This window comes from Pseudorca crassidens, chromosome 20 (genome assembly GCF_039906515.1).
Source record: "Pseudorca crassidens isolate mPseCra1 chromosome 20, mPseCra1.hap1, whole genome shotgun sequence".
In the NCBI taxonomy this organism is placed as follows: domain Eukaryota; kingdom Metazoa; phylum Chordata; class Mammalia; order Artiodactyla; family Delphinidae; genus Pseudorca; species Pseudorca crassidens.
Window position 1 is genome coordinate 21,416,848 of NC_090315.1, and position 12,757 is coordinate 21,429,604.

The 12,757-nt window shown below is 47.4% G+C and overlaps 1 protein-coding gene across 6 annotated transcripts in view; it reads right to left on the reverse strand.

Moving 5' to 3' along the window:
- Positions 1-12,757, reverse strand: part of ZNF536 (zinc finger protein 536) — a 418,725-nt gene that overhangs the window by 299,176 nt on the left and 106,792 nt on the right. For all 6 annotated transcript variants that reach the window (XM_067717883.1, XM_067717885.1, XM_067717882.1 and 3 more), the window contains exon 3: positions 7,820-7,935. The gene's annotated coding sequence lies outside the window, so the exon portion shown is untranslated. The remainder of the gene's footprint in view (positions 1-7,819; positions 7,936-12,757) is intronic.

Genomic DNA, 12,757 nt, shown 5'->3' on the forward strand with positions numbered 1-12,757 from the left:
TGAACCTTAATTGAAGCTGGTCATTTTGACTTCACTAGGCTTCTCCCCTGACTCCCTCACTCCAGAGGAAAACCCCCCAAAAGGTCTTTCAGCGCCATTATTAGCTCCATAAACTAATCAAGCACCATTAAAGGGAAAGAATATGACATAAAGCTTTTGTTTTCATAAATGAAAGACAGAAAGGAAAAAGCAGGAGAGAGAAAGAAAGAAGAAAAGAAACCCAGCAGCAGCAGGAGAATCACAGGGAAGGAGAAACCGTCACCCAGACACCAGGGAGGGTGGCTCAGGCTGGTGCCGGATGGCAAGAAGGGTTAAATTTATGTTCCATTACAAGTCCCCTTTTTTTTTGGTTTCATCTTCTCAGTAAAACACATAACTTAAAATGAAATCAAATATTAAAAATGACAGACTATATAAGTGCTGTGAGTAACTTCAGGTCACGGAGGGAGGGAAAAGCCGGCAAGTTGTCAGGCACTATCTGTCAGAGTGAATTAGAAACAATCAACAGAGACTGAAAGGGAAGGTGATTGTTATTAAGCAGCGGGGCTGTGAGCAGGCTACCCAGATGTGGTCATGCATATAAAGGACAGGAAACAGCAGTTTAATTCAGGAAGCCCTGGCGAACAGGGCAGCAGAGAGGAGAAAAGTCCTTTGTCGCTAATAAGCTGGAAGTTACTTTGATAACAGCAGGGTTAGACTCGAGAATAAAACACATTTCTTTCACTACCACACACCATTAATATCACAGAAATGTGGTCGGAAGAAGTGCCCGGCACAGGCGGATTAGCCACTGGCCTCCCTGGCAGCGGCCTGGGAGAGCCGGTCCCCATCTCCTTCCAGGGCCAGGCTCTCTCTGACCAGCTCGCACCAACTGTCACCCTCCAGCCATGTCATATGACCAAAAAGAAAAACGATAGTGTTTCATTATTTCCCAGTGTTGGGCCCTCTCGTTGCCGTGGCCTGTAAGGAAGGTATGAGCCCGGTAAACAGCCTGGATATAATGAAGTCCATGTATGCAGCAACGACAACAATTTTATATGCAGACAAGGCCCGATTTCATAAGAAATTACTTATGCAGGCGTTCTGCAATTATCCTGTGATACTTTCAGGCAACAGTCTGACAGCAGTTGTGCAAACAATAAAGGGATTACAGAAATAAAAACAAATAATATTACACACACAGAAACTCCATGTTGCATGTGGACGGGTGAAGGGAGTATATGGGGATGAGCAGAGCCAGGCAGGGGCCAACAGGAGGTGAGGCCCAGAGACCAGCGACCCCTTCCCAGCACGCAGACGATGCTGGTCCACTGCACCCTGATGGAGCTACCGCAGGCAGCTGTATGGGGTCTGCCCCCATCTCTGGGAATGCTGGGCCACCTGCCTGCCTCTCAGGGGAGCTGAGTACCTGGGTCACCTTTGCTGGATGGAGCAGATTCACAGGACCAGGACATGCACTGGGTGGGCTGAGCAGCCTCGCCATTTCTCTCCCATACCAGGTAGCCTCCCAGGACAGAAAGTATCTTCTTCTTCAGCTCATCCCAGGATCAACACAGGCCACCCATATCCAGCGGCAGCCAGAGCTTCCGGTCAGCTTGCTGCAGCATCAGGACCGCCCCATCCCAAACACAGGTGAGCAGAGCACGTGGATTAGCCACACTTGAGGCCCGAGGCGTCTGTCCAAGCAGCCCCACTACTGGCATGAGGAGGGGTCGTTCTATCGCCTGCTCCCTGGGGGCAGGATCACACGCCGTCCATCACCGTGTCCCCATATTAGACACGGGCAGGCACCCTTATAACTCAGGTGTTGGGGAGACACAGAATGAGGTGGGATGTGGAGGCCTGCAGACAGGCATCCTGACCACCTTTCCCAGAAGGTGGGTGTCTTCCCACTGCTGCACCTCTTCCAGGCATCGTCCCATCCCATGCAGCCAGGGACATTCCCCGGCCTCCCTGCAGTAAGAGAACGCAGGGCAGAAGCGTGAGGCCCGGGGCCTGCAAATGCTGCCTTCCCTTCCCACTTCACGTGCTTCCAAAGCTTGGGCTGTGCTGCGGGCAGCTCGGGTCAGCACTGGCAGATCCGCATCGCGTGCCCACTGTGTGTACGAGCCTGCGCTCAGCACGAGTCACACAGTGCGGGCTGAAGCTCTGTCCAGTCCACAGATATACTTGCGTTTGCAGAAAGTTTTTTTTAAACTTAATTAGTTGCCAACGTTGAAGGAAAAGAAAAGAACCAGTTTTTTTTTATTTCTTTTTTCCTTAAAAACTATGCCGATCTGGAAAAATTCTGCCCGCGTTACCAAGTGCAATTGATGAGAGCTGAGAGGCCCCCTGCCATGGAATCAGCTCTCCCCAGTCTGCTCTGCACACATCCAGCTTCCTGCATTTCCCACCTGAACCCTGAATTTGGTTTTAGGACAACTCCCCAGAGACAGATGCCCAGGCTAGGCCAAAGCCTATCTAGGTGCCTCCCCGCAATACACTCTGGGGCAGAGTCCAAGCCCTCCCCTGGCCAAGCTGCCTTCAGCACTGACCATCTTTGTCCAAAACTTTCAGCATTTTATATTCTGAAAACGGGCCTACTGGAATACCTGAGGGGGACCTTCAAATTACCTGCGCAGGTATCAGGAACTCACTACCAGAGTCCTGGCCTCGTTGTGTCCTGGGTGTTGGCATAAATCAGACCTAGGGAGGTCTTGGGCTTTGCAATCCCTACATTCCAGAAAATTTGGAAAGAAATGTGGATTTGATATATATTGAGTTTGCTGAAACCAAGGTACAACAAATTCTAATGATTACAAAATGCAGAGGTGAAGGGCTGGTCAATCACTACATCAGTGAATGATTGTTGACCACTCACAGCGTTCCAGGACTGTGCTGTGTGCTGTGCAAGCTCCTGAGGTGACTAGGACACCAGCCCCTCCCCCTGTTGGTGCCTCCTTTCAGCTAAGAGGGGCCCCCAAGCTGTCCGGAACTGCCTGAGGGGTGGCCTGTTGTGCCCAGGTGAGAATGGCTCTGCCTATGACTCGCCGTGTGATCTTGAGCAAATTCCTTGCCCTTCCTGAGCCTCTCTTCACCTATAAAATAAAGGTGTCTTTGACTGCAAAAGTTTCTGCCAGCCCTAGGGCTCTATGGGTCTAGGAATTACCTAGAATTTCTAAACAGAGTCCTGCCTAACAATAGCACCTGTACTGCCCAAGGGAAAAGAGGTTTAAACTATAACCACCAAGAATCTTTACTCTTAAGCTCATTCAGAATGTTATTAGATGACCCACCAATCAACATTGACAAGGAAGTGATCACAGTCAATTTGGAGTTAACACTTCCTGGTAGTGGATGGAACGTGCTTACACCTCCCTGAGGCTGTACAGACTTAGGCAGACCTGATCAAAGGGAGCCCCAAGCCTTCCACCTGCAGCTCTGCCCAAGCCCACAGCTGCGGGGGCTCAGCTGGGTCCAGAGGAGCAGCTGAAGGGCCCTGTGGCCCCCATGTGACTGGCCACCTTTCCTACACCCATGGGGCCTGAAATCCCTGACTCCCAGTTTTAGACAAGTCACAAGGACATCCCTCTGGTAGAACATTAAGGTCGCAGCGAACAGCCCACCAAGAGTTGGTTCAAGCCACTTGCAGAATTCTGGCACCTAGGAGCATTCCCACACCTGGAAAGGTGGGTTTCGCAAGACACACTCTCTGGTTAAAAGCAACATAAACATAGGCTTCCCTGGTGGCGCAGTGGTTGAGAGTCCGCCTGCCGATGCAGGGGACACGGGTTCGTGCCCCGGTCTGGGAAGATCCCACATGCCTCAGAGCGACTGGGCCCGTGAGCCATGGCCACTGAACCCGTGCGTCCGGAGCCCTGTGCTCCGCAACGGGAGAGGCCACAACAGCGAGAGGCCCACGTACCAGGAAAAAAAAAAAAAAAGCAACAAAAACATAAAAGAAAGGCAATAGTCCTCACCACGGTCTACAAAGGCGTGTCTATCCAGGCCCTACAACCCACCCACCCTCTCCCCAGAGCTCACGTGCTCCAGCCTGATTGGCCTACACTCTGTCCCCCATACATGCTGGGTTCTTCCCCACCACAGGGCCTTTGCACGTGCTACTCCCTCAGCCAGGAATGCTCTTCCTCCAGGCCTTCACTGGCTGGCTCCTCCGTGTCCTTCAGACCTCTCACTTCCAATGTGCCATCCTCAAGAGGGCCATCCCTGGGCTTCCCTGGTGGCGCAGTGGTTAAGAATCCACCTGCCAATGCAGGGGACACGGGTTCAAACCCTGGTCGGGGAAGATCCCGCATGCCACGGAGCAACTAAGCCCGTGTGCCACAACTACTGAGCCTGCGCTCTAGAGCCCGTGAGCCACAACTACTGAAGGCCGTGTGCCTAGGACCCGTGCTCCGCAACAAGAGAAGCCACCACAATGAGAAGCCCGTGCACCACAATGAAGAGTAGCCCCCACTCGCCGCAACTAGAGAAAGCCCGCGCGCAGCAACGAAAACCCAATGCAGCCAAAAATAAATATAGTAAATAAATTTATAGAAAAAAAGAAAAGAGGGCCATCCCTGATCACCCAAGTACAGATATTCCCCCTCACCCTCTTCTCACCCCAGACATTTCCTCATAGCCTTTATCACTATCTGACATCATCTTATCCATGGTCATCTTGTTTACTGTGTCCCAGCCCCACAATATAAGCTCCCTGAGGGCAGGGAGCTTGTCTGTCTTGTCCAAGGCTGTATCCAGGGCTGCTTCATGGCCAAGGGATCAGGCTCCAAAATCAGAAAGAAGCAGCACAAACCTTGGCCTCACCATCCGGCAGCTGTGTGACCTGGCGGAAGCCACTCAACTTCTCTGACCTCAGTTTCCACATCTGGAAAATGGAACTAGTAAAAGCATCTACCTGCAAGGGAGCTAATGAGGACTAAGATAATCCCAAGAAGCTCTTAGACCAGAATTGGTTCACTCTGCCTTCCCTCTGGAGTTAAAATTATCTCTGATTTTATTTTTCTCTCAGGCAAAATGAGAGTAACGTGATCTTACTTTCCTACCTCATTCAGTGGCTACAAAGGAGTCTGCAGGGATCCTTACCTCCATGAGCCTGGAGATCTCCCAGTGAAGATCAAATACGACGCAGAGCCACACACACATATGCAGGGCTTATCATCATTATAACACAGAAATTACAATTATTCACTCCCTCCTCTGTGCTCCTAAAGTACGGCTCCTGCAGCATTTAACTAAGGTAATTACTGCCACGGGAAGGCTGTTGACTCACCCGTCTGTACCAGGACACGGGGATGCCTCGGGACAGCACCCTGAGTTCAGGGTCCTGCACGTGCCCCGGGGATAGTGGGAGCCACTCTGTGTCTGCCCGATGGAGGGAAGGTCCTACGGTCTCTGAGAGCCAATTCCTTCTAGAAGTCACTGGGCCTCGAGACCAAGCATGGGGTCTTTCTGAAGGATAAAGCTGTGGAGAGCTGGACAGACACGCCTTCAGACTCTGCCTCCAATCCGTTTTGGGGTTGCTCTGGAAATCCATGTTGTGGCAGAACAGTAAATCATTTTCTGATGTGTACAAGGGGTTCCGTTACCGACAGGTTGCTTAGGGTTTCTAAGGAATCGTGCTTCAGTTGTCCCAAAGCTGTATTTATATAATATTTGACTTTAAAAAGTCAAGTGTCCGTTTCAAAGGATGGGGAGGGCATTGGGGGAGAGGAATGGGAACAAGATGTCCCCAACAGGTACCTTCAGAAGTCCAGAAATGTCTCAACCAGCTCATCATAATTCCGGGCTCTAGGGCCTGAGAATCCTGTGTGCCGGGGCTGGGGAGTCAGCAAGAGGCTGGAAAGGAGATGCCCACATGCTCTCCGCCTGTTTCTAAAGCCCGTCCCCTTTCTTGGTCTCCAGGGCACAGAATATGCTCTTAGATATAAAGTTCTAACCCTACTCCAGTTCACACGACCCCTAATTATTCCAAGATGTATTTTCCATGCAGAAAAATCTCCCCAGCTGCTCATGGACAATCTCTAGAACATCTCATCATCTCTCCTTATCTTCTATGAGGTCCAAACCACACCAAGTGATGAACTTTTTAAAACGCATGCCTCGGGGACAGGAAACCTGGTGAGGCCGGTGCCTCGGCCTATCCCACCGGGTCTCAGGAACCACATGCAGGATGGTACTTCTCGTTCACAGAAGAAGCCCAAGTCACTCCAGCTCCTGCCCTCGGTCACCCCACCTGTCAGGCACGGTGGTTCATCCTCCTCTTGGCTTCTCATCCTGATGTGGGTCAAGGGGAAAAGGCAGCACCCTTGCAGTACCTCCTCGCCCCCCTCAAGAGGCACAGAGGGTGCAACGTTCCAGAGCCAGCTGGCAGTGCTCACTCCCAGGGGAAGGCCAGCCCCACCCATCTCCCCTACCTGAGGCCCTCGGCAGTGATGATAAGCTAGGCCTTCGGAAACTGCGAGCATCCACGCGGCAGAATCCCTACCATCAATGTAGCAGCTAAATATTGTAAGACTCCTAACTCCCCCATCTGTGTTTTGCCTCCCAAGAGGGAAAATAGTCTTCACAGACATTCCCTGATCTGGCAGGCGAATTCTAAACCTTACTGGCAACCGCAGGCTTGTTTTCCCAACCAAACAGCTATGGAACCAAAAACTGTTCTGCCTGTGTTATGCTGAGGAGGGGACAGCCAAACAGCTCAGTCCGGAGGCCCAGGAAGCCCGTGGCTGCCTCCATCGTTAGAGGGGTCCTGGTGCTCAGAGGTCCTGGAGCCACTGGAGGCCGCCCGCCCTCCGCTGACGGAAGTTACAACTGCTGGTGTTCGCTGTTCCTTTTCCTAACACGGAATACACCCACCAAGAAGCTGATGGAAAACACTCACCACAGTGTGAAATCAACACTTTCTGACTCAAAGGAAAGGGGTAAAAAAGGGAAACCTTCCAACCCTTTGGCTGCAGACATTTCCTCCCCCAGGATTCCAGGAGGGAGTGGGCACTGCCATTGCCCTGGGCTCTGCCACTGAGCCGACCTTGGCATCCCGGCCCCTCACTTCCCATTTTAAGGTATTTCCCCGCATTTTTCCTAGCCCTTCCCAGTCTCAATACCAGAACCCTGCACCTGTGCAATTGCTAATACACCAAATCTGATGATGACTGCGGAAGCCTAATTGATAGGGGCCTTTATCGACTGGCCTTGATGTCTATCTGAGGTTCTCAACAGCCAAGATTTAAATGTTTCATTTTATTTTTAACTTTCACTTTTCCACATTTCAGCAATGTCAGGCAGAGAGGTATGGTTTTACTATCAGAAAGAATCATGGTGCAGAATAATTTATGACTTCAGCTTGGGCTTTCAGAAAAGCTATTTCAAATCTTCACTTTGATTTGGTTGTATCAAAACTACTCAAAATAACAGCGGCACTTTCTTGGAACCAGAATATGTTAGCAGCACCTCAGGATTTCGAACTGAAGCCTTGTATTCATCCCAGAAGAAAACTTGAGAAGGGAATTAAGCCACAGAGAGGAAAATAACATTTTTTCATGATTCCTTTGTTCCCCCTCCCCACCCATCCCCAAACACACCCAAACCACGAAGGAATGCCTCGCCCATGGCAAAAGGTCTTGCCAGCCACCACTCACCCAGAGCTATGGGCAGGTAGAGGAATCCTACTTGGGTCGGGGAGAGGCTGGGAGGAAGCCCCTGGCCAGCGGGGAGAGAGAGGAGGCTATTTGGTTGGCATTTGCGTTAGGTCAATGCGACAAAGCAGGAGGAAATGATGTGTGTCTAGGGCAAAGAGTTCTTATATAGTAAGACTTACCTTAGCAGCTTAACTGCATACTTGTCTTAAGGACTGTCAGTGTGGTGAGAAAATACCCCAGAAAGGTTGCGGCTGATCCGGGCACTGACAGATTGCCAGAGGGGCGTCCCAGTTCCCTATCACAAAAGGAAATAGAGAAAGAAGTGATGTAAAGTGAAATGTAACAAATTCGCCAAATCACAGCAATATGCAGAGGTCAAGGAAATTCAGCTGAAAAGGTCAAAGATGAAATCAAACCCGGTGTATGAGAATGAAAATCTATCCCAATGCAAGGCCACTGGTGACGCTCTGTAGACAAGAAGCTAAATACTGCCTAGTGCTGGGATCTTTCATTTTCATCAGATCAATAAAAGCTTATATTTATCAGGATTCCAAGCAGCTGCCACTTCTGACAACCTCCACTTTATTTTCTCACTCCTTGCGCCGTATCGGGGCAAAGAGGAGAGGGGAAGCAGCTTTTAATGCTATTTACACCTGAAGACACAATTCCATTAAGAGGTCCTGTTTTGTTAAAGAAACAGGGAATGATATGATTATATTGGCAGGAGCGGGAAGTCTCTTTGTTCTTCCCCCGATGTTTTCCCTTTGCAACCCAGACCCAGCACGAAGATTTCCTGACATGAAGTCCATGTGCGAGCACTTTTTTGTTCAAACTTACCATTTACAAAGAGAGAAAGGCTTTCTGCTAAAACAGTTACCATTCTAATCATCTGTACAACAATATTTGCTATCAGGCATTCTAAATAGATTATCACCAGTCCATCTGTGTCATTATTGATTTATAAGGCTTTAAGCAGCTTTAGAATGGAAGCTTTCCCACTGAAGGGTTTCTTGTATAAATCAGAGCCATGCTCAAATATAGCAGCCATCACTCAAGATATTGTTCTTAAAATCATCACAAGAAGGAGAAAATGATAAATTGCTTGTAATATACTGATCCAAACTGATATGCAAATCTTGTTTTTTAAATATATTACTTGAGTAAAAAGAGGCATCATTAACATATGAATGCTATATGCAAATGATAGTGACAGAGCAGATGTTGGCGCATGTAATTGACCTATATGTGAATTGCATCAGAACCCTTAACTCTATTAATTCACTACCCAGTAACTAGATATTGTCCAAAAAGTACATTCTTTGAAACCATATACTGGAAGCAAAGCTGACAGGGTTCCAAGGATTCTGAAACAAGGTCACTGTCACTAATATTTTGCTGTCATCTGCATTCCCCTTCTTATAGATGACATCATCACGGGGCCGTGTAAATCGATCACTTAATAGCATTTAGAAAATACTGCAGTGGGGAACAGGTTATAAAAAAAATGCCCCAGTTTTATTCTTTTTCTTGGCAGAAATGTCATACCTCTTAAACTGAGGGTTTGTGCATGAGTGCACTGTGAAACACACAGATGCCATTTTATTCCCCGTCTTTATTTTTCCACTTCTTCTCAGAATGACATTAAATTGTATTAAATAGCCTTTTGTCCACAGGGCACAGACCACCCCGCATATGATAATGTATTAATGCCCCACGTTCCAGCCACTGAGCTGAAACATTCTGAGACTTGGAGGATAAGTATGAAGCACTATTGTGTGTATAGCCTGCTAACAACTGTGACACATACTAATAGAAACATACCTAATAAATTACTGCTTTCAGGTCTAGCAAGCTGACATTTCTCTGCAAGGGACAATTTTATATTTGTGGCACAGAACAAAATTGCTTCATATGAAGCCACTGTGGATTAGCATAAAAATTAACACTTAAATTTCAGCTTATTTTCCACCCTCTCCTCCTGCCACAACAATCAATTCCTCTTATAAATCTGATTAGATTTTATGATGCTTATTATTCAGAGCATGTCTCAACACAGCATTCACAGGCTTGAAGACTATTTGTTTAAATAGAAAAAAGAAGCAGATAAATCTATAGGTATTTTTTATTACCCCATTCCCCACCAGTTTTTTCCTCATATTGTAACATCAGTAATTGATTGCACACATTAATTAACATGTAAGGTAGAAATTCTGCATTCTGCATGATTTATTTTCCTATCTGGTGAGTAGGTTTGTCTGCTGCCCTTGTGTTTCTAGGACATTGGGCTCGATTCTGGTCCAGACATAAATGCCAATGCTCATTCCCCTTGAAAGTTATTAATGTCAGATATGAAATGAGATTTTTGATTTCACCTGCTTACTAGTCCACAAAAGCTGTTTTGAGGGATGTAGGCTTAAACGCCAAAATTTGAAATGATACATTGCTATATCTGATAACATGCAAATATGTTCATTAGACATAATTCAGCAGGAGAGAATAGCAACACTTTTGTAACTAGTCTAGGTCAAAAATGGTTGTTAATTAAACAAGTCATGAAAAATGGCATTACAAGGAGACGTCCAGCAGACACCAGACTTTCTAATGATATGCCGCTGATAGGTACCCAATGCTTTCTGCTAAAACAGAGGGGGGGGAAAACTTTCTGAGCATTTCACATAATCTACAGCAACGTTAACAAAACTATACCCACATTAAGAACCCCCAGTTGATCACAGATTCTTCTTAGGTTTTAATGGTAACACGCTACACTTCTTCATTTGAAGATGTGATTTCATTCTCTGTCTTAGTGGCTTAAGGTGATTTATATGGTTGACTCCTTCACAAATAAACCAGAAAAGAAATTAATATTATATCCAGTCATGCTGCTGGCTGCCCTGAGTGTTTATGGCTGTGTATTCTAAATCAAGTAGAGCAGTACGCAAGAGGATGGTTGGACGGTGAAAGCAGAGATGGGGCTGAGGTGGATGGAGGATAAAAGCAAGGGAGGAACGTGCGGGTGGATCTTCCTTTTCCTGTGATCCTTCTCAGGTGCAGGCTTCTGTTCCCTACGGAACTAGGGTATAGGAAGAACTCTGGCCATGAGTTGAGATTCAGTGTGGGCGGGGTTCTGATACACAGGTAAAACAGGCCACCTGAGCTTGTCTTGGGGTGAGGCTTCATGAATACCTGGGGAAAGGAGAGTATCTCAGGAGTTAAGTACAGTCTGAATGAGGGCAGGATGAGTTTCCAAATGGCCACCCACGCCGACTTCGCTGCAGAGAGGAAAGTATTCATAGAGCGGTAAAGGCTGAACACATCTTCCAGAGCCAACTGGTACCCTATACAGCTTGCTGGTATGAAAGCCCTTTGTCGATGTTCTACTTATCAAAAGCATCCTTGCAGCCAGACACTTAAAAGCACAGTCTGGAAAACAGAAAGGGCACGTATATGCATGTGGAGTCAAGCACAATAAGGAAGGTTGAGGGCAAGCTTAAATTACCATCTCAATAAACCAAAAGAAGTCTACATTTAGGCCATGGAAACAGTCGATCTATATTCCCAACACCAACGCAGAGCTTGATGGAAAAGTAATTTCTAATCCCTACTCACTTGGTGGAGGCAGGTCCTTCCCCAAATACTTCATGTCCAAGGCTAAAACATTCTCATTCTTAGCTTGGCTTGCAGTTAATGTTACTACTAATCAAAACAAGCACCATAGTTTTCATCCTGCCTATCTTTCAGGGATAATGTGAAGTTCAAAAAAAGGAAATAGATGGAAACTCTTTGGTGGAGGAAGAGAAGGAAACGTAGTTCTGCAGGACCCTTATTATTTTTCATTCCCACTATGCCCTTCACTGCATTTCCTGCCCACTCCACGCGTGCCCCTCATGAGTTCATCTGGACAGAGAGCTCCTCCTTTCCAAACTGTCACACCATGGCCCTGGTTTCTAGACTCAACCGTCTATTGCTTCCCCATGGGGCATGCTGCCAGTTCTTACATCCCAGGAGCAACCCAGCGATGGCTCGGGGTCATGAGACTTATTGAGGAGGTCTGGGGGGCCCCCACATATTCTCAGGCCCTAGGGAAGACCTGAGGAGGGAAGACCCTAAGACCGCAGCACACAAGTGATATTTAGATCCCATGGTCACAGTAAATGGGTTTAGCCTGTTCCTCTCATGGGCCAATAATTCTCCCTCAGGGGCCCTGGCACTATTTATCCAACTTCATGTGCCTCTACACGCAACAATGAGAAAGATGCCCAGAATCTACCCTGGGTATGGCTAAACTACTCCACATTTCTCCAGAGAAATTAATTAACTTCAAAGTGTTCTATTTGTTGAAAGGATGAAATGAATGAGCGAACTAACAAATGTCCACATGAAGAAAAATGTGAATAAGTGAATGAATGCATAAAGGCATGCGTGAATAGATGGATGAAGAGGTAGAATGATGATTGAAAGAGTTAAAAAAGTGACAAACACATGACTTAATGTGCAAATGCAAAAATACACATGTAAATGAAAAACATGCCTTATGGATGAATGAAAGAATACCATTGGTATCTTTTTAATAAAAAAGTATACACATGAGCTCTTATAGCATGCCTACCTAGTGGGTTGATGTAAGGTAGAAGAGAAGAAATAGTAAATAAGGTCTGGTTTATTGTCAAAGTGTTTGGTCACCCATCCTTGGCTTCCTTCCTGTATCTCAAAGAACACAAACTCCTAGAAAACCCTGTGGGGCAACCGATAGGATTCTGCACAAACCCCCGCAGACTCAGGAGAAGGGAGAGAAACATTCCTGCCTCCTGTCTGAACCTTCAGGATGAGAGGGCTCAGAGAGGTGTTTGTGACCATGAGACACCTGCATCTGCTAGACACTGATGGACATCTCCTGGGAGGCAGGAGCCTCAGCCATCAGGAGCACAGACTCTAGACCAGAGCCCAGTAAGGCCCAGCACTGATATTGAGAATTCACGTCAACACGGAGCCTCCATTTCTTCATCTTTAGAACGGAGATAACACATCTGAAAGTGCTTACCCAGGGTCTGGCACCCACTCACCACTCGACCACCAGCCATCACTGTCTGCTACTGCTCAGCAGTTCTGCCCTGTGA